Below are 11561 nucleotides of genomic sequence, written 5' to 3' on the forward strand. Positions count from 1 at the left end.
TCAAATAGTGAATATCAGCACATTAATTTTGTGTGTGTGTCTGTGTGTGTATAGGTCAAGGAGCTGCATCAGCAGGCCAGTAGAGGAGTGACTGAGAGAACTAGAACTATAGCAGAGGTGATATATCCACTACTGATACTCTCCCCTCACAGAGAAACTTCATGTAATCCACAAGTTTCAAAAATTCTCCTAAACATTTTGGTGTTTTCCCTGCTCTATCACAGCTACTTCAACTCAGTAAGGGCTGATTAAGTTTATAATATTAATCAGATGTGTAAATACAGAGAAAACACTACAGTGTGCATGGCAGGAGGTATTCCAGACCAGGGTTGGGAACTGAATATATATATATATATATATATATATATATATATATATATATATATATATATATATATATATATATATATATATATATATATATATATATACACACACACTACTCACAAAAAGTTAAGGATATTCGGCTTTCGGGTGAAATATCAGGATGCACCTAAAATGCACTGTAACCTTTACAGGTGAACTTCATTTGACCTTCTCTAAACTTTTGAATGCACATGTCCAACTGTTCAGTGTTTCAGTACTTTCTGCAGAACTTGCTGCTCTCTAACAAGGTGCTTAACGGCAAAATTCACAATTGGTGTTTGATCCATTAATCGATCAATAAATTTTCTGGTTCAGTTAGAATTGGTATTTAAACAGTCCTCTTCATCATGCTGTTCACATTTTGACATCATGAGACCAAGACCACACCTAACAACTGATCAACAGTACCTCGCCATTGTGAGGCTTCAAACAGGATGTTCTCAGAGGGAAGTGGCCACTGAGCTTCGAGTGTCTCAGACTGTCATCAGCAGGTTGGGACAGAGATACAGAGAGACTGGAAGAGTCACGGAAAGGCCAACATAGGCCTAATTTCATCTTCATGGACGACAGTGCTCCAGCTCATCGAGGTCGCATCATTAGGGAATGGCTGCTGGAGGCTGGGGTACCTCAAATGGAGTGGCCTGCACTTTCTCTAGACCTGAATCCCATAGATAATCTATGGGATCAGCTGAGTCGCCGTGTTGGGGCTCGTAACCCTGCACCCCAGAACCTCAATGACCTGAGGGCCACCCTTCAAGAAGAGTGGAATGCCATGCCTCAGCAGACAACAAGTCGACTCGTGAACAGCATGAGCAACTTTTTACATTTTCCATAAATTTCACCCAAAAGCCAAATATCCTTTGTGAGAAGTGTATATACACATAATGCCTCATTCAACATGCCTGACAGTCATATAAGCAAGTATTCATGTGTCAAGTTTTCATAGCATCTAATGACATTTTTCTAACATTATACACAGATCAATGAGGAGCTTGAGAAAGTGAAGCAGGAGATGGATGAGAAGGGCAGCAGCATGTCAGATGGAGGTGAATGCATATACCCTGTTATTGTAGATTTTGAACATTTTTTTATATATATATATATATATTTCAATTGTGCTCATAAGTATATATATATATATATATATATAATCTGTTCATTCATACCCAGATAAAGTGATGTTTGTTTTTGTAGTTCCAGTAGTAAAGATCCGGCAGAGTCTGACTAAGTTAAAGCAGGAGATCCAGGAGATGGATGTGCGCCTGGGGGTTGTGGAACAAACACTGTTGCAGGCCAAACTCAAGGAAAAGAGCAACATGACCAGAGACATGCATGCCACACACATCACAGAGATTACTACACACACCTACTCATAACCACACACAGAATACACACAATACAGTGAGGGGAAAAATTATTTGATCCCCTGTTGATTTTGTACATTTGCCCACTGACAAAGAAATGATGAGTCTGTAATTTTAATGGGAGGTTTATCTGAACAGTGAGAGACAGAATAACAACAAAAAAATCCAGAAAAAAAATTATACCTTGATTTGCATTTTATTGAGTGAAATAAGTATTTGACCCCTTTGCAAAACATGACTTAGTACTTGGAGGCAAACCCTTGTTGGCAATCACAGACGTCAGACATTTCTTGTAGTTGGCCACCAGGTTTGCAGACATCTCACATCTCAAGGAATTTGGGCCCACTCCTCTTTGCAGATCCTCTCCAAGTCATTAAGGTTTTGTGGCTGACCCTTCAGCTCCCTCCACAGATTTTCTATGGGATTAAGGTCTGGAGACTGGCTAGGCCACTACAGGACCTTACTGTGCTTCTTTTTGAACCACTCCTTTGTTGCCTTGGCCGTGTGTTTTGGGTCATTGTCAGGCTGGAATATCCATCCACGACCCATTTTCAATGCCCTGGCTGAGGGAAGGAGGTTCTCATCCAAGATTTAGTGGTACATGGCCCCGTCCATCATCCCTTTGATGCGGTGCAGTTGTCCTGTCACCTGGGGATTGTGTACTTGGGGTCATAGGCAGCATTCCTCCTCCTCCAAACACGGCGAGTTGAGTTGATGCCAAAGAGCTGGATTTTGGTCTCATTTGACCACAACACTTTCACCCAGTTCTCCTCTGAATCATTCAGATGTTCCCTGGCAAACTTCAGATGAGCCTGTACATGTGCTTTCTTTAACAGGGGGACCTTGCGGGTGCTACTGGATTTCAGTCTTTCACGGCGTAGTGTGTTACCAACTGTTTTCTTGGTGACTATGGTCCCAGCTGCCTTGAGATCATTCACAAAAAAAGCTGATTCCTTGCCGTTCTCATGATCATTGAAACTCCATGAGGTGAGATCTTGCATGGAACCCCAGACCCAGGAAGATTGACGGTCCTTTTGTGTTTCTTCCATTTGGGAATAATCGCACCAGCTGTTGTCACCTTCGTACCAAGCTGCTTGGCGATGGTCTTGTAGCTCATTTCAGCCTTGTGTAGGTCTACAATCTTGTCCCTGACATCCATGGACAGCTCTTTGGTCTTGGCCATGATGGAGAGTTTGGAATCTGATTGATAGCTTCCTTCTGTGGACAGGTGTCTTTCATACAGTTAAGGAGCTGAGATTAAGAGCACTCCCCGAGAGTGCTCCTACTGTAATCTCAGCTCCTTACCTGTATAAAAGACACCTGGGAGCCAGAAATCTTTCTGATTGATAGGGGATCGAATACTTATTTCACTCATTAAAATGCAAATCAATGTAGAACTTTTCTGAAATGCATTTTTCTGGATTTTTTTGTTGTTATTCTGCCTCTCACTGTTCAAATACACCTACCATTAAAATTACAGCCTGATCATTTCTCTGTCAGTGGGCAAACGTACAAAATCAGCAGGGGATCAAATCATTTTTTCCCTCACTGTACATGGTAACATATAGTAATATTACAAAAGGACCCCTACCAACTGTAAAATTGAATATTTGTTGTTTTGGTGATTCTGAAGTGTTTTGCAGGGAAAACAATTATTACTTTTATGCTTTTGACAAGTCCAGTATCAGTTGGCTTCTGGAGAACCTTCAGAATGTTATCCTGACCATAATTCACTTAATGTAAACAAATAATGACATAAAATATGGTATCAGAAAAAAATGATTGATATTTCTGTATGATCGAAACAATGATTCACATGCTCACTAGCTGTTATCATCTATATCACAGACAATTTTGCAAAAACAGACATTTGTAACAATCTGGGGTTAACTGTAACATTATGAACATTATTATCACTTCTCAAAACACTTTCAAAAATGTGTGATACATTTGAACATCATAAGCCTTAACCAAATATGCACCAATCCAAACATTTATGTGTATTTGTTAAAGTTTGCTGAATTAATCAATGTGAAAGTTTGTAAGTTTGGGGTGAAAAAAGGTCAGAGGGGAGGCGCAAATCGTTTCCAAGAGTCTCAGGTATTAGTCAGGTACTCAGTTTATTTTATTGCTTTTTAATAATAGTGTGCATAAAACCTATAAAAAATATATTTTTAAATGTGTTTCATTTAAAAAATTGAATTAAAAATATAAAATAATTATAATTAAAAATACTTTTAATGCATGTTGATGGGGATTCTCCATTTGCATTTTCTTTTTGAGCTGGAGAGGCGGAGCTTAAGCACGCGTTTTATGTATAGCTTGCAGTGCAGACTAGTGGTGGTAAAAACTATTCTTTTTAAAGACTCTGGTTTCGTTGAGTCACTGGAATTAATGGAGTCAGTGATTCTTTTATAGCCCTGTACAAACTCTAATCATGCTGGGAAATAGTGGTGGATCTTGTCATCTGCTCAAAAGGAGGAGTCTACGGTCTTCAACCCCTTTGCAGTCATACATGGCTTCTGTCTTGGAGACAGTCCTGTAATCAATGCACTTGGCAATATAGTTAGTCACTGATTCCTCAAAGTTGGCGGAATAGACAATGGTTGCAGCCTCCTTGAACATGTACCACTCAGTGTGCTCGAAACAGAAAATGACAAATTTTCATGAGCATGTGTAACTCAGTTAGCAAACTGCACTCCCAAATAAGTCACAATGAAAATAAAGCACTGATTTATAAAGGGTGGGACAGTTTTACAGTTTACTATTTCTTACAGCCCAACTTACTTACCAACTTGTTACTAATGTAATAAACACAAAAAAGTATTCATTTGACCCTTTTTAGGATTCTGCACTTGCATCCACCGAGGTCTTCATAACATCACATCATCCTCACAATAATCCATACCCTGAAAAAACAAAATCACATTTCAGTAACAAGATTTTGAAATCTTTTACAAATTCATCAATATATGTTAATATTGATTAACAATTAATAAAGAGAACTAGAATGTTGCATTTCCAGAAGAAAATGCATGTTTGCGAAAAGCAAAGCAATATGTTGCTTAAACTATTGCAATACATTGTCAAATAGTATATACAAGCTAAAGTCACAGGTTAAAAAGTTGAAAGGTAGTTCATGTGGCTGTAGAGTAAGACTTGAAGCTATAGGAAGAGTTTAAAGACGATGAGTCCTCAAAAAACCTCTTCACTCACTCTAGCTGAAGTCACACACAGCAGCGGTCTGAAGTCCGTGACAAATACATTTAAAAATCCATATAACAAACTATAATACTAAGGACGGAAAGTAAGCTGTCCTAGCTTCATAAAGTACATCGTGTGCAACTTGGTGCTAACAGTGCAAGACAAAAGACAGTGCAAAGAGACAATACAGTACGTATAGCAGCAGTTGAATAATGTGCAAATACAATTCAAATATTACATTATTTAATACATGTACCCTAATAATAAATACAAGTGACAAATTATAAAATAGCAATATATTAAACTATAAACAAAACAGAAAAATACTATTTGAACATCAAATATTTAAATATAAAATACATGTAACTTTGTAAGAATACAAGCGCTATATGCAACATATCTATATTTTCTTTATTTTTCTGAGCAACTGCTGTTTTGTCATCGTCTCTGTCACTGGACAATAAATTCTGGCCTTGTCCTGGCTATGTCCAGTTGCTGATGTCCTAGAACGACCACACTTACTGCAAGTGTCGGCCTTCACCTAATGTATGCACGTGGTTGACATGCTGTTGGAGGAACATGGCTTGGTTGATGGACCATCACGTAGCGTGGAGTGCTGCTGGGCTGGGGAGTGCTGGTTGCTGAGGCTCCAGGGTCCGAATGTGGGTTCGGTGTGTGGGGACCATGCTTGATAAAAGTGCTGGGCTCGATGGAAACAGCACCAGCTTGCGCCAGTATGCCTAAAACATGATGGAAAAAATATGCATTAACAGTCTATATATATGACAGTAAAATTTAAGCAGTGGGTAAAGAGTTTAGGTGAGATATTTCAGATGTAATATACTGAGATATTTATATACCAAATTCTCCTCAATAACTTGAGTAGGAGAATCTGAAAAAAGTGATGTGTCCACAGGCCTGCACTGGACATTTACTTATCTGTAACATTAAAAAAAAACACTGTCAGTTGGCACACAACCTATAGATCACATGCTATGGCTTTATGTCTTTTCTATACATACCCTCTGGTGAGGAGCAGGTCTGTCCCCAGCTGCAGAGGGACACACACCGGTGCTGGAAAACTGCCATGGCCTTTTGATTTTTTAGGCTTTAGTAGTTGAAAATCTGTAAAAGTTAAATTCAGCATGTTGAATTGAATAATATCATAATATACAATAATTAAATAAATAAAAACGAACAACATGCAATTCCGTACAGTTTCCAGCCCTCTTATATTATAAATTGTACATAATAATGCACAATATAAAAAAAATAATATACTATGATGAATAATACCAGCACACTATGATGTATAATACCAGTACACTATGATGTATAATACCAGTACACTATGACGAATAATACCAGTACACTATGATGTATAATACCAGTACACTATGATGTATAATACCAGTACACCAGTACACAGCGTACTTTGTCTCGCAACACAAAGAAATTCCACAACACCACTGGCTTTGGTGGACTATGTCTGCAATTTATTAAAGACAGGACAAGGATCAACACAAATTGCAACACACCCTCAGTTCTGCAGTCTCTGCCTCGCTCATGACCAAAATTGTTCTGCGCATTTACTAGTAACATTTTTCCTTACAGTGTTGACATTTCATTCATTCAAAACATCAAAATATGCATCACACTGTACTACATCCTTAGATACACTCAATACAATTCACATAGGTTCAATATACTAAAATATTACATACACTACTCTGAAAACTCTTTACAAAATTGCATTTTAGTCTAAACTCTATAAATCAGTCAAAACATGTGATCGTATAGTGGTAATATTATTGTTCAAATTTGACATACCTGCAATTTACTAAAGACAGGACAAGGATCAACACAAATTGCAACACACCCTCAGTTCTGCAGTCTCTGTGAGGAGTGTGAAAAAGAGAAAAGTAAACCCCTGCCCCCATTAACACTGCACTCATACCTCATCATCTAATTTAAAACATACACACAGCATTTTACACATAAGAAAATATGCTTGAACAAAATAAACTGCATGATAAAAACACAGCCCACCATTTTACACATTTTTACTGATATGAAGTAAACCGGCCATTTCAAAATGGCGCACAGGCGGCAACCTGAGCCGAACTTATAGAGCTCGTTAACACGACTCCAAACATACATGAACCTAGCAACAATTAAGCACACCATGTGACTCAATCCAACATAAAATCAAATCATCCATGGATATTGACCGAAATCGTAACTTAATTCGCTATATTTTAGCGCTTTACTACAGAGCCTTTTTTGCAACATACCTGCCTCGCTCATGACCAAAGTTGTTCTGAGCGGGGGGTGGGGCAATTAGGTAATTATGCAGGTGGAAGTGACATCACTGACACACAAAACTCAATGGATTATTTTAAAACAAAATGCAATTACCCACGATATCATAGCGAATAGAAATATGCACAAAGAAACAAAATAAAATATAATAAAAATAATTAATCAATTCCTGTGGAGACCTTCTTAAAGTTTGCTGGCATGGACACTTAACCCAAAACACTACACTCTCCCCTCCCAAATTTCAGCGAACTTTAAGAATCTCGGTGAGGCACTTTCTTTCTATTGGGAGTACCCAGACTAGAGTCATTCACACGAATAGCAAAGATGCTTTGATTGGCAGAAATATGCCCTCATACATATTCCCATACACTCCCACATCAAGTATTTCTCAACCCTATTAAAGCTCACTTAGTTTGTAATTCTGGTCAGTTATCAAAATCAGTTTGAAATTTGACTTCAAGGATCACTTTAATTCTATATGAAATTTGACAGAATTTTGAGCAACTCCGCAAGAGGATCCTTTTGCCCTGATTCAGTCAATATCATACTCATACACTCAAGCAGACGTCCAACAGGTTTCACTAGCCTTCCTGCCCTGGTTCTCACTGTCCCCTTCTTAGGTCTCAAAGCAGTATCTGCTACAGTAATTGTGCCTGGAGACTTCCTTTGTCGACTTTTACAGCTTGAGGCTTTGTTCTTAGAGCTTCTGAGCGGTCTGCTCATTGAACTAATATCATCTGACATGACTGATTCAACTTCGACACTCTGGTTGCTCGCAGATTCTAGGGGCCCTTCCTCATTGCTGTGGCACGACTGATCTAGATCTAATTCAGATTCACTGTTCTGGCCACCAAACTGCTCACTGTCTGAGTTCATCTGTCCTAATTCCTGTTCACACGAACCCTCGGTGTGTTCACTCCCCTTTCCAGTAGAAAAATCCTTACCCTTCGTCCAAATTGTACAGGCTGAATTTTCCGACTCCATGACAGGTTCTTTGGTCTTTTCCTCTACAGTACACTCTCCAGCATTCTGAGGTGCTTTTAGGTCAACACCTTGTAAAATCCATGCAGCAATTCTGCTGTTCCTTGATCCTCTTCCTGATGCGGAGAGATCTTTGACTTTGGTCTTCCCCTTCATATTTTCCCTTTGTTGACACTGTTGATAGGACTGTAGATTCAATTTCCGGCTCTTCTAATGGAAGGAAATTGACCGGGGAGTAGCAAGTTACGGTGGACCACCTTACTGTTCTTCGTCGTGGGGTTCTCAACTCTGTAGATGGGCAGTGATGGATCTTTCCATGTTACTACATGAACAGCCGAATTCCATACATCTGCCAACTTTCCCTTTCCTCTTTCCTTTTTGTTCGCCAAGAGAACACGATCTCCAACCTCTAGAAGAGCACCCTTAGCTCTTTTGTTATACTGTTGTGTCTGCTTCCTCTGGGCATCAGTAATGTTGCCATTAGCAATATGCACAGCCTCTCTGAGATCTTTCTGAATAGCTTTTACATATTCGTCATAAGTCTGAACATCCTTATCTCTGAAAGCACTTCCAAACATGACATCTACAGGTAATCTTGGAATTCTCCCAAACATCAGGAAGAATGGTGCAAAGCCTGTTGTTTCATGGGCAGTACAATTGTAAGAAAACGTGAGTGTCTGAATCATTTGTGGCCACCTTTCCTTCGCTCGAGGAGGCAAAGAGCGGATCATATTGCCGAGAGTGCGATTAAATCTCTCAGTCTGCCCATTACCCATAGGATGGTATGGCGTGGTATGGGACTTATCAACACCAGACACCAGCAACAACTCAGCAATCAATTTGCTCTCGAAATTGGCACCTTTGTTGGAATGTATCCTCTGTGGGAAGCCATACACACAGAAAAAGTTATTCCACAATTTCTGAGCCACTACCTTAGCTGTTTGGTTGGGACAGGGGAATGCATGGGCTAATTTTGTGAAATGGTCTGTTATGACAAGCACATCAATACTCTCTCCATGCATTCCTTCCGCAGACCAGAAGTCTATACATACAAGCTCAAGTGGTGTGCTTGTTCTGATGGACCCTAGTGGAGCTCTGGCCTCAGGTTCCTGAGTCTTCCCGACCACACATCGTTTACAGTGTGCCACATACCTTTTGACATCTGTGTCCATACCAGACCAGAAAAACCTCTGGCGTACAAGATGAAGTGTTCTGCTTTGTCCCTGATGTCCTGCATTATCATGAGTTCTGCTGAGAGCAACAGTTCTCAGCGAGCCTGGAAGTACAAGTTGATACCTGACCTTACCAACGCGATCTTTGGACTTGCGGTAGAGAACTCCACCTTTTACTTCCAGCTTTTCCCAGTGTTTCAGAAGTCGCATTACTGGCGCAGTTTCATTATCCCTCTCCCTACGTGATGGTCTCCTTTTTCTTTCAACAAAGAACACAACACGGGACACTGTGGGATCCGCTTTTTGCTTCAGCTGTATCTCTTCCATAGAGAAAACAGGAAGAGTACTAACACCCCCCTGGACAAAATTATTGTTCTGGGGTAGATGGACACTATGAACTGCGTTACTAGATTCCCAGTTTAGGCAGGACTCAAATACAGCTTTCACCCCTTCACTACATAGCAGATTTGGTTTTTCAACTTGGGAAACCTTCTCGCTTTTGCGCATTTGGTGGTGCACATTCACTGACAAATGGAATGTTTCCTGAACGGCCTGAGAGGTCACATGCTTAGCGTCAGTCTCCAGAGCATCACAGACCTCTAATGTCCTGGCAAAGGGTCGACGACTTAAGAGGTCAGCAGGGACATTCTTGGTACCAGGTATGTATCTTAGGTCAAAATCAAAAGGAGCCAGCTTAGACACCCATCTTTGCTTGCAAGCGTCCAACTTTGGCTTCAACATTATATATGTTAAAGGATTGTTATCTGTTAACACCGTGAAGTTAGTCCCCACCAGCCAATGGGCAAATTTATCACAGACCGCCCACTTTAGTGCATAAAACTCTAATCTATGGGCAGGGTAACGGGACTGGGCTTTTGGCAGGGTCTTGCTTGCAAAAGCGACGGGTCGAGGTTTTGTCTCACCTTCTGGGATCTGACTCAAGACTGCACCCAAACCATCCATAGATGCATCAGTGGACAAAAGGAAAGGTCGCTTGAAGTCCGGGTGGGCAAGAACAATTTTGTGGGAAAGTGCATGCTTTATCCTTTCTACAGCTGTGTCACACTCTGCAGTCCAGTCTTCAGGACTTAACCGTCTAAGTTTGGAAACAAAGTGTGTTTGTTGTCCACGTTTCTTCCTGACTCCCTGTCCAGCTGTCAGCTGGTTGCTAAAGTTGAGAGATCTTCAATGAAATGAGAATAGTAATTTGCCATACCAAGAAAAGACTTAACTTTGGTTGGTGATGGAGTTTTTCCATCTGGTTCCATTAAATCTGTGGATCTGATGTCATTGATTGCAGACACTTTCGCTGGGTCAGTTGCTATGCCGCTCTCTGTTACAATATGACCCAAAAACTTGACAGTTTTCCTTAGGAAATAGCACTTCTTCTGGGCCAGTTTCAGGTTATGCTCGCTAAGCCGAGAAAACACCATCTCGAGACGACTGAGCGCTTCCATCTCACTTTTGCCAAAGACAAGTAAACCATCTAGGTAACAGAGAAGTGAAAGGTAGTTCTGGTCTCCGAATATTGATGTCGCTGGGCTGTTACATAACCCCTGGGCCATACGGTTATACTCATAGAGCCCTACTGGTGTTGTGCATGCCGTGTATTTACGATCATCCTCATGAATTGGGATGTTATAGAAGCCCGATGTTAGATCCATGGTGCTAAAATAACAGTTTCCTCCTAAGGATGCAAGGGCATCAGCTTGATGGGGTAAAGGATACGCATCCTTCTCTGTTCTTTGATTGAGCCACCTAAAGTCAGTGCATATCCTTAGCTCCCCAGAGGGCTTCCAAACTAAAACTAAGGGGGAAGCCCATTCACTGTTCGATTTTCGAATGATACCACGCTCCTCCATCTCATCCAATGTTTGTCTCAATTTCTGGTAATGGGCTGGAGGAACCCTTCTGTAAGGCAAGCGAAAGGGCCTTTCATCTTTGAGTCGTATTCGATGAACAGTGTTCTTCACTTTACCACAGTCTAATTTATCACGAGAGAAGATACTTTCATACTGTACTATGCGGTCAGCCAGCTCTCCCTTCCAGCAATCACTCACCTCACAGGAGTCAATGTCAATTTCTGTCAGTCCCAATTCTCTCAGTTTGATTCTGTAGTCAGTCTGTTGCCTACTTTCCTTGTTAAACTCAT

At 40.5% G+C, this 11561-nt stretch overlaps 1 long non-coding RNA gene across 1 annotated transcript; it reads left to right on the plus strand.

Annotated features, from left to right (window-relative positions):
- On the plus strand, nt 1–1815 carry LOC131362382 (uncharacterized). The gene is made up of 3 exons (XR_009206173.1): nt 1–117; nt 1346–1412; nt 1561–1815. It is a non-coding gene; the product is annotated as an uncharacterized LOC131362382 (long non-coding RNA).
- The last annotated feature ends 9746 nt before the right edge of the window (nt 1816–11561 follow it).

Source organism: Hemibagrus wyckioides, linkage group LG12 (assembly GCF_019097595.1).
Source record: "Hemibagrus wyckioides isolate EC202008001 linkage group LG12, SWU_Hwy_1.0, whole genome shotgun sequence".
Taxonomy (NCBI): domain Eukaryota; kingdom Metazoa; phylum Chordata; class Actinopteri; order Siluriformes; family Bagridae; genus Hemibagrus; species Hemibagrus wyckioides.